Consider the following 15,244-nt stretch of genomic DNA (forward strand, 5'->3'; position numbering starts at 1 on the left):
AATGCATGCTGATATCATTTTCCGGATAAAAAAAAAAAACAACATGATGAGTTTTCTGACTAAAAAATGGTCCATCCCGGGCCGGATGATCTTTTTCTTTTCTTTTTTTTTACTACACATATTAAGGTTAATACTTTAATATTTAAATAGCTCCCCCCCTTCGGAAGATCCAGCCTTGTGAATTTGGACACAGGCTGAGACTAAGGTGTGTTTGTTGCTCCTGTGTCTCATCTTTTTCTCAGGAGCAATGCCATGCACTTAATCTCAAATTAGTCTCCTTTGGAGTTTTAGATGATATCTCAGTAAGGTCTCACATATTTCTCAGTGTTTCTCAGTTTGCCGCTTGTGTCTTGTCCAGGTCATCTCGTCAATTTGTTTGTACAATTAGTTCTATAGTTATACTATACAACGCTAACTTATATCTTATATACCTTATATATAGCTATACATAAATCCTATTTATATTGTACATCTTATATATTATACTGTATATTACTTACATAATGTACAGTGCAAACAAATATTTTAAAGAAAGTAAAAAAACAATAACTTGTTTCTGCTGAATCACAACTGCACTACTGGCAATTGCATATCATGAAAATACAGTTTAACCTAATTCAGAAAAAGGTAATCAATTATTAGCCGTGTGATATAGTTTCACTTTCAACTTCATGGAGGAGTGTTGTTGTTTTGTAATTGCATGCTCCTGGTTTGTTTGTTTTACACTACTACAAATACTATTGCTATTTGACAGTGTTAGTTTTATGTTAATTTAGTTTTCAGGTCCAATCAATAGTTTCTGCTCAAACAATCAGACTTTGTACTTATTATACTTGAATGTGCAAAGTATGTGCATGCCACATGCCGGTGAGAAGTTCTTCAAAGGTAAACAGCAATCAGCAATTTTTGTTGTGATTCAAGAGTAAGTATATTATTTCCCTTTCGTTTTACATTTGATATTTTATAGCTTCATGTACATTTTGGTCTTGTCTATTTGACACAAACATTGCTGTTTGTGGTTATGTAGAATTTTCCTCAGGAGTTATTCTTTTAATGCCATAATATTTAGTTAGGTGCTGTCGAGATCTTTTTCCATCTGACCAGAGTTTCGCTTCAATTTAATAAGAACCAATAGCAAAAATGAATGAATAATATCCAAGCTGGATCGCTGGACCGCTGTTTCACAGTTACACCACCAAGTGGCGCGCCATGTTTCTAACCAGACAGACACAGACACACACCACGTAGAAGAAGAATCTCGACTTGCCAACAGCCGTGCTTTTGAGTCTGTGGCTGTGAGCGGGAATCCAAAAGTGGCAGTGTTTCAGGTTGGTAAAATGTGCAATAAAATAAAACAAATGTGTATCACTCTGTCATTTTTCACTCCTGTAGCTTAGCATACGTGGTCTTTAGAGGTGGTTTGACTAAATATGTCAGAGGGTAGTGGTGGTTGCGAACCCAAACGCAGAGAAGCAGGGCAAGGAGGCAGAGGTAATGTAAAAAAAGGAATTTAGTTATACAAAACAAAAGCGAACTCCAAATGGCAAGTGAAAACAAAACGTGGGGAGGACACCAAGACATAAACTGGCAGCATGACGGGAGGAAAACGACAATCAATCGACGCAGACAGAGGGGAGACAAGAGACTAAATACACACACACACACACTAATGACACAACAAGACACACCTGGGGCAATACACAAGTGGCTGAGGGCACTGATTAGTTGACACACGGAAGGACAGGATTACATTTAAGACCAAGGAAGACACACAAGGAAAAACAGAACCCAAACATGACATTACCCTTCCCTCAAGGGATGGCTCCAAGACGTCCCTAAAACAAAAAAGTCCAAAAACAGGGCGGGCGGAAGGGGTCACGGAGGCGGGAAACAGGCCCACAGGAGGGTGTCCCGAACGAGGAGGAGCAGAGGACGGCCGCAGGGCGTGCGCCGCCGGACGACGAGCAGAGGACGGTTGCAGTACTTGCGCCGCCGGACGAGGAGCAGATGGCGGCAGCGGGACGTGCGCCGCCTGTCCACAATTATGGGCTTGAGACCGCCATGGCAGAGGCGAAGAGACATGGCACGACAGCGGCCGAGGCAAGGAGGCCCGGGGCGGCAGCGGCACAGGCGAGGATGCCCGGGGCAACAGCGGCACAGGCGAGGATGCCCGGGGCGGCAGCGGCACAGATGAAAAGGCCTGGGGTGGCAGCGGAACAGGCGAAAAGGCCTGGGGCGGCAGCGGAACAGGCGAGGAGGCCCGTGGCGGCAGCGGCACAGGCGAGGATGCCTGGGGCGGCAGCGGCACAGGTGAAAAGGCCCGGGGCGGCAGCGGAACAGGCGAGGAGGCCCGGGTCGGCAGCGGCACTGGCGAGGAGGCCCGGCGCAGCAGCGGCACAGGCGAGGAGGCTCGAGACTTGAGGCTGCCGTGGAGCCGGGACGGGGACTTGAGGCTGCCGTGGAGCCGGGACGGCGGTGCTTGGCTTGGCGGAAGCTGGATGGACATGGCTTGATGTGACGTGGCTGAAGCAGACTTGGCTGAGGCAGACTTGAGAGCAGGAACCGGGGGCACATCAGCCTGCCACCATGGGGAGTGAGGAGCAACAGGGATACTAGAAACCGAGGGTAAAGAGACTGAAAGAACATGATGAGAAAAAACGGGATTAGGTGAGGAACCAGGTGAAATGGGGACTAAGTCTTGACGTGGTCGTAACGTGGGGCTATGAGGTGCACACGATGGGGACCGGAGTGATGAACATGGCGGGGTGACTGGAAGTGACGTGACATGGAGTTAAAATAATCCGCAAAAGAAAACCGTGATGAAAACATGTAAGGGTCAAGAGTGCTAGTGAAAAAAATCCAAATCAGTGTCTTAATCGGAACTGGAATCAGTAAGTGCATTAACCAAAAAACAGCCTTCTTCATCATCATTTGTGAAGTCTGTGTCTATGAAACAATGGGGGGACAAAATGGTGTCATAGGGCAGGGACTTAAGTGAACTAAGGAGATCGGGTGAATGGAGAACAGAGGACAAGGCGGAACCAGCCAGAGAAAAATAACCTACATGGAGGGTATGGGATTGGGTGGCAGGCTGACGGTGCTTTCGAGCCGACCGGCGCAGACAGAGGGGAGACAGGAGACTAAATACACACACGCACCCCCCCCCCCCCACACACACCCACACCCACACACACACACACACTAATGACACAACAAGACACATCTGGGGCAAGACACATGTGGCTGAGGGCACTGATTGGTTGACACGAGGAAGGGCAGGATTACACTTAAAACCAAGGGAGACACATAAGGAAAAACGGAACCCAAACATGACAGAATAAGTTATTCCGAAACATCCTAAACGTTGAAGCTAAATTACTAATAATTTATTAGCAACGAAAGGAAGGTGTGCTGTGTTGCTAATATATGCTAGTAAACTAACCAACTGCACTAAAACTGAATATGAATGGAGCTTATTTAAGTTATTTTTAACATGCTATCATAACAGTTGAAGACAGAACATTGAATAACAATGGTAGAATATGTTACATGTTGTTAGGTTTAGTTTTTAAAGTAAATTAAGTGTAATAGTGTAGAAATGTATTAATAAAGTTTATCTGTAACTTGTTTTTCTTCTCACTGTAACTCATTTATCAGGAAACTAAGCAGAGAGGTGTCATCTGTCATGCAGCAGGTTTTTCAGTTGGTGAGGCAAGAACCTTTATATTAATTATTGAGCTAATGATGAATATTGCATTTTAGTTTCACACTGTAATATAACAAATACGTAGATGTTGTACTTCGTTGCTTTTAATATATTTTCTTTTCATGTACAGGTTGTTGGTACTGTTTTGACGAGCCACGTGGTGTACGGGTGGTCGCAGCGTCTTCAAATCAAGATGGCTAATTCTTAATTCAATACTTATCCAAACTTGGAGGTCAAGATGTACCTTGTCCTGAGCTTGATGTCAACTCTGTGAAAAGGAAACAGTCAGGTGAACAAACACCCACAAAGTATTAGAAGAATCCAAAGAGAGCTGAGGCAAACTAACTTCCACCACATCCAAGTGTTCAAACTAGTGACAGGGATGTAACTTTGCACAGGCTTAATGGGGGGGGGGAAGAAGATGCACAGGTCTTACCCATGAAGACAAATGTGGCAAAGAGGAACATTTTAAGGTAACGTTGGTATGTTTTCAAAGTTCATAATATGACATAACATATTAATAGAATGTCAATTGTGCTCAGGTTTCAGACTGTGAATGTTTTTTTTTCTTTTCCCAAAATGTTCTGGCCACAAAATCCAATATGAGGAGAGCAGAACAGGTAAATTATTCTGAACACTACCTAATATTGATGATGCTGTATTGCTGTCTTTTACAGTATGTTTGAAATGAAGAGGGTCTTCTGCCCAGATTTAGTCATAACTGTTTTAATTTCCTTATTTCCTCAGTAGAGCTTTGTGAGTGTTATCGCAATTTCTGCCAGGTGCCGTCATGACTGGGGGACCTCTTCTATTTCCACAACAATGGGCCATTGTCTGTGGTTGAAGTCAATGTGTTTGAATGATGTCTTTAAAGTCTTATCTCATGTCCGGTGAACTCCGGGTGGGCTGTTTGCTGGGGGCTTTGTGGTACCGCCCTTCAAGATAGTATAAGAATGTTGTAAGTGTCTGTAATCTTTGCACTTGTGAGAGGCTGCAGCCATTGTCTGGAACTCACTTGTGCCCGGAATATTCTGTAGAAATAAAAGCTTCGAAGTAACTGTTCATTGATCTCCAGCCTGTATTCGGATAACCAACATTCTCACTACCCGAAAGAAAACGAACACGTGCAGGAAAAGATCTGCCTCCTAACAGAAACTTACATGCTGTGTTGTTGATATTATTTAGGTGCACACCTCCCTTTTCCAAAACCACAAACCCAGTTACAGCTCAACAACAGTGCACCCAGACCCATAGTTAATTTAACTTGTGAGTAATAATATCTATTAACTATGATAATCAAAGAACACAGTAATCAAAATGCACCTCTCCCAAAAATGTTTATTAGGGTCTTCTGCTTGTTTCAGGCAATGACAGTTAAACCTTGTAGTAGAGCTTGCGGTCGAAGACAAGGAAAGGGAAATGTCCGTAGTTAGTAAGTTTTCCTCTTGTCACTGTTATTTAAAGATCCAATCATCATAAATATTCCAACATTGTTTTTGTTTTCTGATCAGCAGGTAAACGGAAAGGTTGCAAACATGCTGGGAAGCACCTGAAACACACCACTGAGAAGAGGAAGATGACAGTAAGGGTTTTTTTTTTTTATGACATCAGTGAGGAATTTACACACTACACTATGATTCACTTGGGCCATATGTTCAATAAAAATACAAGCAATTGTAAATATTGATTAAAAGACACATTTTAGATTTCTGGAACTAATATAATATATAATATAATATAATTCAATAGCTAATAGAGTTAATACTTATACAAGGCTATATATATATATATATAAAACATTCTTTCTAAATGCTCCATTCAACATATTAGTCTATTTAACCTATTCAAAACTTCATTACAAACTTTATTTTTTTAAATTTCATTTTTACGTAGGGCCTACCTATTCATGTTTACAGTGTACACATTTGACGGTCCTCAGCTGAAAGAACATTTTGCACCGCGAATGCGCTTTAAGAGAATGTGATGTCATAAATTGTTAACGTTCTTTGTCAGATATATGCTACGTATTGCTTTATTTTAATATTTTTTTCTAGGTTTACATATTGTCACCATAATTGCCTAAGTCATATTTTGCCTAAAGAAAAATGACATAGGCGATTCTTTTAAGAAGGCGTCTATTTGAAATGCATTATTAAGATACACTTTAAAGTAAAGTGTTTTCTGTAAATCATAGGGGTGAAAAAATCGATTCTGCAATATATTGCGATATTACAGCGCGCAATTCTGGAATCGATTCGATATGCGGCCGAATCGATTTTTAAACATCACATTTTTATGGAAATATTCAACAAAACGTCTTCCTTAGGGTTAGGATTAACACATTAAGCATGGAAGAATGTTATATTAATGGAACATTAAGCCTTAATATTTTATTTCAGTGTTGTTCAAACATGAAAGAGACTGCAACCTGTTTGTTAAATGCAGTGGCTCAGTTATAAGCCTTAATTTTCAGATAAATAAATACATTTTCATACAAATCTTACAGTGTACATTTACAAGTTTACTGATTAGTATTTTCTAAATTTGAGTTTAAAAAAAATCGCAATAATCAATTTATTCGTATTAGGATTAATTGGTATCGAATCGTGACCGATGAATCGTGATACAAATTGAATCACCAGGTACTAGGCAATTCACACCCCTAGTAAATCATGAGGGTGATGTGAAAGATTACTGTTAAGTACAAATCTGTTCAGCCATATTGCCTAGCCTTAGATCAAATTGAATTGTTTATTACAAGGTGGCGTGGCTGAGTGGTACAGTGGTCATCTCGCAACCCAGAGGTTGTGGGTTCAATCCCATGCCATTTTTTTTTTGCAATTATTATTTTTGCCTGAATCTCCTTATGATGCAAATGGTTATATATTTTTGTTTCCTGAAAAATCAGAAAAAAATGACTCAGGCAATTATTTTAGGAAGGCGTTGATTTACCATTTACAAGGACAAATAAAATTTGTAAAGTCATTTATGACATTTTTTTTGCCTAAATCTCTGCGACTCTTTTAATTTTAATTTTAATTTAATTTGGCATTGCTTCTCAACAGAACCCAATGTATCACATTGCTTCATTTACACTAATGTTTTGCTTGTTGAAATTTCCTCAAAATGTAACGAATTAATGAATTGGTGTGAATCATAGAAATATCATATTACAATGTGAATTTTGAGATGTCAGGAATTAAACAGCTCTTAATAAGGTCGTGGTAACTGCTGTTACAAATTATGCAATTTGTAATTTGTGCTTTTTTTATTTTTACAGCTTGCTTCATGCGCTGTAGCATAATGGAAGGATGGACACCAGTTGAAAAAAGTAAGATTAAGAAAGCCTTCATTAACAAATGCCACATTTGTTGTTTATGTAAAAAAAAAAAAAAGCTTTAAAATAGACTTATTAATGTTAGGAGGCAGATACAGTATCTGTTTCACTTTGTAGTTAAAAGCATAATTAGCCAAAAATGTAACTCTTATCCATTCACCCTTATGTAGTGAAGTGTTCGGAGAGGTTTCTGGATCTTCCCAACACACAACTACTGTTAGCCCCCCTAGGTTCTCGGATGATACAGAAACCTCTCCTAACACTTCATATGCATGAGGGTGATTGAATAAAGGTTACATTTTCATTTTTGATGAACTGTTCATTGTTGTTTGTATAATGATAATGATAATTTTAGCTACAGTAATTGTATATAAAATGTGACTTTTTCAAGTTATTTTTGTTCATTGCTCTGTTGAATTTAATAAAGAATTGTATGATTAAGTTGGATCCAGAACACTTAATTCATCCCAAAAGGGAAATTCATTTGTCTGTCAGCTCATCTGTCATTATCTATAGAATTATAAAGCCAAATGACTATATGTCTGCATCCTTACTTACGTTGTTTTAGTTAAGTAAAACTCAAATTGAAAAAAACTTTTCATTAAAAAAACTTTTCATTAAAAAAATAAAATAACAAAAACAAACAAAAAACTGCAACTACAATTTAAGCTTTCAAAACTACATACAATACATTTGCCTTTGATGTTGATTATAATTGTTGATTGTAAGCTTTGAGCAATAGCATTTTTTTCTAAGATTTTGCTCAATAGTATCTCAGTATTGCTCATTTTCTCCTTGGAGATCTCCATTAAGTCTCAAGTATGACTCCTCTCTATAATTGCTATATCTCTTATTTCTCCTAGTGAATTTTAGGAGAAACAAATGAGAAACGTTTGAGACAAAAAAGAGAGTAAAATTAGACTGAGATGAGATTCTCACATTTGTCTCACATAGTCTCACTTATTTCTCCTTAGCATATTTTCTCCTTGAAGTTAGATCTCAAAGTTATCTCCATTAAGTCTCAAGTATGACTCCCTCTTTAATTGCTATGTCTCCCTAATTTCTCCTAGTGAATTTTAGGAGAAACAAATGAGAATTGTTTGAGACAAAAAAGAGAGTAAAATGAGACTGTGGTGAGATTTTCAAATTTGTTTCCCGAGACATAGACGAGCAAGCTTTGAGCAATAAAAATTTCCTCTGGGATGTTTCCCTTGTCTACGGCAGATTGTGTCAACACAGCTCAAACAGCACTCTCAAACTGGCTGTTTCAGCAGATCGGTTTTATACGTCACTAACCCCACTTTTTTTGGTTTTATATGTCACTAACTCAGCGCAAACTCGACCCTCACAATTTTCAACCCCTCCCCCTACCTTCATCATAATACTCGCAGCTGGACGGTACTGTGGTACTTCACGAGAGAGCAAGGAATGGCTGGCTCGGCAGCGAGGCGGCCCTGCGCCGCCGCCGGCTCGCGGAAGCCGTTCGGCATCGAGGCAGGCCCTGCACCGCCGGCTCGCAGAAGCCGTTCGGCAACGAGGCGGGCCCTTTTTTTTGTATTTGTATTGATCCTGTGCTTAAACACTCTCAGCATATTACCACAGACTCTTCTCCTGAAATGTGCAATAATAATAATATAACAATGGATCTGATATATATAGCGCTTTTTTGGACACTCAAAGACGCTTCACAATGGATACATTATTCGTGTGCTCACACATTCACACTGTGGCGGCAGTAAGCTATAGAAATAGATTCCTATGGCTTTTCATTGAAAAAATTGCCACAGCTAGGGTTCCCATTTCAAACGCCACATTTGACCCCTCTGTCCATGACTTGGGCAAGTCATCCGTCAGGTGTCCTCGGCTTCCTGAAGCAGACAAATCTTCGTGACTGGCCTGTCCAGATAGCGTGTTTTGGGTCCTCATGTATGAAGGTGGCGTACGCACCTTTCCACTCTCACATTCAGAGTGAAATGAGCGTGGGAATGTGCACTGCTTCACGCCAACTCCTTGGCTGGCGTACGCAAGTTTTTCTTGCTTTGGAGCCGTTGGCAAGTCATAGAGGTGATGCTGGGCAATAAGCTCATCTATAATGTGCTTAATGACTGAATTTTCATACTTTATAAATGATAGATTCAGCATTTCTAGATTATGTATTGCATAATTTACTAAGCATCTATTTAGGAGTCAATAGTCAATAGTTTTTGAGGATCATTTAGGCAGGGTGGGGCAGTTTGTGGCGGGATTGTCACTATTTTTTTTAACAAATGGACAGCATGTGCTGCTTTGAAGACTCCCTTTTTCTTTTATCGCTCAGTTCCTTAAGCCTCAATGGTAGATTTGGCAGAGGCATCTTTTGTTGAATTACAGTTATAATTCTTTTTTCCTCCTGTAAACATCATAAGCATATCATTTATACATGTATTTAAGGCAAGTTGTAAAATGTCTGAAGTCCTCTTGTTTTTGTTTAACAAATTGAAAACATCATAAATCATGCTGTTTCTACTAAGTACTGTCTCAAATGTTGTCCAATTTCGATACTGTAAATGTATAGGATCGTATGCCGAGAAACGTTTTTTAGGAGGAGCAATATGGCGGCCTCGCGGCTTCAAAAGTCTTGGCCTATCGGTTATCCAGTAATATATACAGATCAGTGGTCCTCTTTTTGAGTTCTTCTGGAGCCACTTCATCAATTTTAGGGTGTTTCTTTAGTGTTTCTTCATTAATAAGCTAATTCAGTCGGGTGAATTTGCTCATTGTTTGCCAGGGGAAAGAAGCATTAAACTGTGGCGATTTTATGAAGACATCCTGAGTTATGATTTTATTTATTTTTGCAATCACACATCCAAACATGGTCTCCCAGGCGGGAAAGCGAACCCACGGCAACCTGCTTCGTAGGCAAGTGAAGGTACCACTCCGCCACCTTGAGCTCGCGTTGTTATGATCTGATCCGTAAACCGCACGTTGTATATCATCAACATGCGACAAAAGAATATCCGCTCGTACGACGTCGTCAACGTGTTGGTGAATGGCGCCTACGTTCAACACGGAGCTTTTCCGTTGAACAGATGAGTGCAAGTGCAGATCATAGACGTGATTATGGAGTAAAAGCAACCTCAGACACTCGGGCGGATACGGCGTGGAAATAAACACATCGGTGTTGGCGGTGGCCCGCCAGTGGCTCTCGTGGTGAGTATGTTGCTTGGTTTGCTAAAATACATTATTGATGAGTACGATGAGGGCTAGATTGTCAGAAAGTTTAGCTGTAGGCCCCGATTGACTTAACCTGCAAATAACCACCAAAGCCCAGCTAATTCACAGACATAATATTACAACTTTAATAAGTACCCGAAAAGAAAGGGTTCTTCACAAACCCCCACTCTAGATACATGCAGGGTGGAAGGCCATTAGAATTCCTATTGCTACCGTTTGATACTACAAGAAAGTGTTGTAACGCTAAATAAGTGTTAAAAGACAAAATATTTGATATGATATGAATGGATGATTTAAAAAGTTTTTCTTATTGCTACACCACATTATAGAAAATCACCTCAAATTACTGAAAGATAATTTTTTTATTATTTTTATTATCTGGACTTGATATGGTTTCACTTTAGAACCACTGTTTAGTCATGCCAAAATCACCAGTGTCTGAAGACAAACGGAGTTGGTATAATATTCTAGATGCATTTAGTGAACAGTTTTTTTCTATTACTAGGTGTCTCCATGGTCCATACTGCACAGCTGGCAGACAAAGGAAAATTCCACGAGTTGGAGATGTGTCAGATGAGGGTAGAGTTACAAAAGGAAAAGATTGATGAGCTCACCAAGGAGAGAGACTATCTAAAAGAACAGTTGGCATCAGGTAAGTCTTCCTACACACAGTATAGTATAGTTGGGTCTCATGCATGTGTCTGTTTGTGCCATGTTAGGCTAATGTTTGTATCTATTTATTTTAACAGTGCTTAAAAGAGGATACAGGTGTCACCCAAGCAATTCGCTTGTCTTTATCTTCCTCGTGTGACAGCTCAGAGGAAGATTCCTCTGATCCCGTGTCTAACTCCTCCTCTAATACATCCTCATCAGAGGAGGACAAGAAGAAAAAGAAGAGGAGGAACAAGGGGAAAGACAAAAAGTCAAAGAAGTCAAAGAAAATGGAAAACTAGAAAAATTTCCGCGGAAATTTTGAATGGGCCTGCTGACTCTTGCAAGGTGGAAAGACTCAATACTTGTAGCAATAGTAGTAGTAGTAAGTAGTAGTAGTAGTAGTAGTAGTAGTAGTACTTGTACTCGTAGTAGTAGTAGTATTAGTAGTACTTGTAGTTGTAGTCATTTTAGTAGTAGTCAAATGGCCAAGATGGCCGCCGATCCAGGTGGGCGAGGGGGAGAGAGTCCTTGGCGTACCTAATCAATTGGCCAAGATGGCCGCCGCCCTGGGTGGGCGCGGGGAAGAGAATCATTGGTGTACCTAATCAATTGGCCAAGCTTTTTTTTTTTTTATGTGTTTAAAAACATTTAAATGAGCTGAACAGTATAACATTTAAACGTTTGAAATCGGTCAAGAAATGTGGAAGTTAACCATAATCAACATAAACTAAAAGTATCTTACTGCCCCTTTAAGAAACATGCACATTCACGCACACACATTTGATTTTAACTTGTTGGACACATTTGACTTGGAGACATCACGCACACACATTCCATTGATATTGTATAGGATATGCACACCTCGAACAAAAGCCTCTCACGACTTAACGGTTGAAGATGCAGATTCCAGAAATGGCTCGTTAGAACGGCAAGGGTTTGGGGAACGCGAGCATGTTCTCAGTTTTTTAATCGGATGAAAAATGACCAAATTAGAGCAGGTTGAAAACTTATGATTTATAAAAAATTAAGAGAAAAAGTCGCAGAAATTAACATGGAAAAGATAGGCAACAAGGTCCGACTTCTCCTCGCTTAAAGTGAAAAAAAAGGTACTAAATGACACCTTAGCCAAATAAAAGTGGGTTTGACTGAAAGAGGACCCTTGTAACTACAAAATGTGCGAATTTGATGTCTAGTGAGCAAAGATTGTGGCCATGGTGACGAGTTGAAACTTTTGGAAATAGATTTTTTGGCTCCCGTCACTCTGGGGCTGATTGCTCCACTCAAGCCGACGCAATACACACCAATGCTATTTGTCTCCCCTTCGCTCACTGTCTTTGAACCCGCACAGGGGGGAGAGCTTTCATTCCTAAAAAAAAATTTCGACGCTGACCTAAAGATGAGAAAAATTGCAACAAAATGAGCTAAAATTCATATTGGTCGGTTAACGTATGCGCGCGCAGCGTGTCTTGGAAAAAGGTGCTTGATTTGATGTGATCATTTTCGGTTTCCCATTCATTCCTATGGGACTTTTTTGGGGAGTTTTTTGGGAATAGCGTCGCCATGGTAACTGGGAATTCCGAGAAAAGTCAGATCAGACCGAGCCGCATCGTTTGATACCTCATTTGTCCCGGTGCGATCTATGGTACGGGCCGCATTTTTGCGGAAAAATCTGTGGAAGATGATATAAAAATAACAACAATAGACCCAATTTCTAGGATAGTAATATGTGCCTGCTCCGCAGCAGGCCGATGATAAAAAGAGAGATCATTGCTAACTGCTTAGCTCTGCTGTACAATTGTTGCTGTCCTGGCTAGTACATCTCACATGATTTGAAATTGTGTGGGTGATTTTTCTTAGCGTGAACTAACGAAGGGTCTATTCAGAGGTAGCAGTCAGTTGCATCGAAACCATACAACTAAGGCTGCAACTAACGATTATTTCAGTAATCTATTAATCTGTCTTATTCTTTCGATTAATAGATGGTTTATATTTCCATCTTTTTTTTCTAAAACAGGACATTATTTTTTATCGACGGTGCATAAACATAACATAACAACATAGATGATTCAGTTACTGATTTAGTCTAATGTGAGGATAATAAGCAAAAATGTCCATCAACACAGCTATTGTTTTATTGTGGTTCAAAACAAAGATAATCAGTCCGCTTTCATGGACCACTACAGAAACTAAAAAATATTTACTCCTTAAAGAGCCAAAATTCTGAGTATTTGGACAATTTAAAATTAAGAAAAATATTTGAAATAAATGATTCATCAATTATTAAAAACAATTATTGCTTAATTTGATAATTGATTAGTTGTCGATAAATTGTTGCACTCTAAACGCAACCATGCATGCAAACCAATGAAACCATGTTTATTGTGGATAACACCAATTCTTTGTCCTCTGAATTGCAGCCCAAACTACGAATCAGGTGGTGTCCCGGTACAAACAAAGTTCTGAGGATGTTCAGTCAAGGAAGGACCATGTCTGCTGCTTTCAAGCGTGTTAAAGTGGAACGGAACACAGTTGCTGTCAATGCTCCAATCGCTGAGCTGTTAATTGTTGCACCCACCAAATATAAGGAACTCCTTAAAAACCACAACACTTGGGTGAAACAAAGAGTGTACCACTATAATTCAGGGAGATCCAGAAATAGCAGACACACTTAAAGTTAAAGTTTCCGGAAAGCTATTTCCCCTCAAAACAAAGTGATGCTAGATTAAGATCTATCAAATATTTGAAGGATGGGGGTGGAAGTTTCTTGAATTATGACACAAATGTTATTTTATATTGATATTTAACATTTATTGTATCTGCTGCAAATCATTTTTATTTACGTAAAATTATGACTGAAGTATTTTGTATTTTTTATATTGAATCTTTTTTTAATCAAATAATTTTATTTGTAACTTACTCTGTTGGTGTTGGTGTGTTTTTATTCAGCCATGTTTACCCTTGTGAACATTAATATGAATAAAATAAAGATTAAAGCAATATATTCTGTATCCCTCTGTGTTGTGACTTTCATTTGTCTTCTAACAGATTTTTTGAGTCGGTATTGAGGCATTGTCAGCTTTTAAAACTTATTTATAAATGTTTTACAAGGCATAGATAGTGCTTACTTTAGATACAAAGAACACTTAATTAATGAATAGTAAGTGCTTTGTAACTACTTCAATTGATGAATTAATGTGTTAAGTGTTTATAGGCCATCTATTGGAAAATAAATATGTACGTTTTTATATAACATCTACTAACACACTAACCGTGACATTACATGTCTGAATAGTTATGTGTACGTGCATGCATACAGGTATATCCAAATAGTTTGTGAATCATTTACATACACCTTCTCAATGATCTTGAAAAACTATTGATTATTCCTAAATAGCTGCTTAGTAAATGATGCAATACATAATCTAGAAATCCTAAATCCATCGTTTATAAAGTATGAAAACGCAATCATTGAGTACATTATAAATTAGCTTATTAACAATAGGTAAAACATTTATGACTGTGTTTATTAACTACATACTAATGATTATTCATGTCAGAAACATGCTTTATTAATGATTAACTCACTATTAACTAATGCTTAACTGATGCTTAATAATAGTGTGTACTCATTATAAAGTGTTACCAAGGGGCGGTGAATGGCTGCCGGAGACATAATCGTCGTCATGGGGATGTACGGCGGACATGTGCCTAGGTTGCATTGCGGTGGGAGTGGGGATTGTGTGTGCATAGGTTTTCCGATCACAAATTGATCAATGACAAAATGATGTCCCTTAAACAAGCGCATTCAACATGCCCTCTATCTATGGGCGGCGGACATGCCACGAAATATTATCACTGCTAGGCAGGCGCGAGGTGGGGAGGGGGGGTTATGCGCGTCGTGCGCGTCTTCCAGATTTAATCCTCCACGATCACAATTAGATCGATGCTCCTTAAACAAGCCATGTATCCTGTATCAGCGGCAAAGAAGGTTATTATTTAATTATATTTAATTTAAAGCCTCCGCGATCATAATCTGATGTCTCTTCAGCATTCAGCCACTAACGGCGACGGCCGACATACTCTGAAGGCACCTTCATCACGGAGGTTGTTATTGACTTCCGAAGAAAGCCTGTAAAATAATCATAGTTTTTCAGGTCTACTTTGTTTATAAGTATCTCCATCTCACATAGTTTTTTTTCATTTGTGATCATGCTTTATAATGTGATTATCTTATTATTAGCATATTTATGTAGGAAAGAGTCTGGTACTCTAATATGTCCGCTCTAATAGAGCCCTAGTCTGGAAGCCGTGATTTATGTAGTTTGTGTCGGAAC

At 39.2% G+C, this 15,244-nt stretch overlaps 1 protein-coding gene and 1 long non-coding RNA gene across 14 annotated transcripts in view; both read left to right on the forward strand.

Moving 5' to 3' along the window:
• The window catches only part of LOC147157240 (rho GTPase-activating protein 23-like), a 94,427-nt gene that overhangs the window by 16,092 nt on the left and 63,091 nt on the right, over positions 1 to 15,244 (forward strand). For 2 of the 13 annotated variants that reach the window (XM_086063862.1, XM_086063866.1), the window contains exons 2-4: positions 5,071 to 5,138; positions 5,218 to 5,288; positions 6,987 to 7,037. The exons of 7 other annotated variants lie outside the window; for them this stretch is intronic. The gene's annotated coding sequence lies outside the window, so the exon portion shown is untranslated. Of the gene's footprint in view, positions 1 to 3,834; positions 4,327 to 4,384; positions 4,973 to 5,070; positions 5,139 to 5,217; positions 5,289 to 6,986; positions 7,038 to 15,244 lie in introns of those variants that run through there. 4 more of the 13 variants (XM_086063863.1, XM_086063865.1, XM_086063864.1 and 1 more) reach the window with 4 other exon arrangements.
• LOC147157241 (uncharacterized) lies at positions 9,305 to 13,825 on the forward strand. Its single transcript, XR_015091570.1, has 3 exons — positions 9,305 to 10,908; positions 11,006 to 11,255; positions 13,328 to 13,825. It is a non-coding gene; the product is annotated as an uncharacterized LOC147157241 (long non-coding RNA).

The sequence above is a fragment of the Leptonotus elevatus genome, chromosome 20 (assembly GCF_054856555.1).
Source record: "Leptonotus elevatus isolate MCC_2025b chromosome 20, RoL_Lele_1.0, whole genome shotgun sequence".
NCBI lineage: Eukaryota > Metazoa > Chordata > Actinopteri > Syngnathiformes > Syngnathidae > Leptonotus > Leptonotus elevatus.